This window comes from Calidris pugnax, unplaced genomic scaffold (genome assembly GCF_001431845.1).
Source record: "Calidris pugnax isolate Ruff unplaced genomic scaffold, ASM143184v1 scaffold118, whole genome shotgun sequence".
Classification (NCBI taxonomy): domain Eukaryota; kingdom Metazoa; phylum Chordata; class Aves; order Charadriiformes; family Scolopacidae; genus Calidris; species Calidris pugnax.
The window spans coordinates 5,247,417-5,248,287 of NW_015090855.1; positions in this window are offsets into that span (position 1 = coordinate 5,247,417).

The window sequence follows — 871 nt, forward strand, 5'->3', positions numbered from 1 at the left end:
GCAGCTGCTGCCAAAGGTAAGACGCATTTGAACTGCCCCGGTGCACCCTGCTGCCTGTGCCTGGGGGGGCTGCCTGTGTCTGGGGGGGCTGCCTGCTGCCAGCAGAAAGGGACGGGCTTCAAAGTACAGTGGCCACATGGCCAGTGCCTGGGCCGCCCTGGCCAGCCGAGTGAGGGAGTGCCGTGATGCCAGGGGGTGGTGGGACCCCTATGGCCACCCCTCACTTGGGGGGGTAGCCTGGCCCTGTCAGACCAGGCAAACAGACTTTGCATATGTTAAAACTATAGGTAAGTTTTAACTTAGATTAACTCAGCAGAGATAAGAACTTTCCGACAGCCCCACGGCAGCGTCTGCCACTGCCTGGGGCTGGGTTAGCAGCAAAAGCCCCAGGGAGCAGCAGGGAGCACAGGGGGGGCATGGGGGGAGCACGTGCAGGTTTTGGGACCAGCCAAGCTGGTTGGTGCCAGGGGTCTGAGAGCCCCCCTGATGCCCCCAGGGAGCGGGGAGGGGGAATGGGACAGGGCTCCTCTGCACCCAGGCCAAAAGTAGGCTCTGGTGCCTAGAAGAGGGAGGGTGTTCAGTGGCACCCACACAGCAGCAGCAGCAGGAGAGCTGCTCCGGCTCAGGCTGCACGTGGTGGGACCTCTGCTCAGCTCCAGCCACCGCAGCTCCACGCCGCCATCACTGCACGAGCACCAGGAGAGCACCAGGGCAGAGAGAGCCTGGAGTCAGCGGGGAGGGGGGACAGGGAGCACACACCCCCCAACACACCCACCCCAGCTCGGGGCTCATGCTGTTGTGGGATTGCTGCCCTTCCAGCACCTGACCTCCCCCAAACCTTGCAGCTGCCCCCCTCACCCCCCCCCAACCC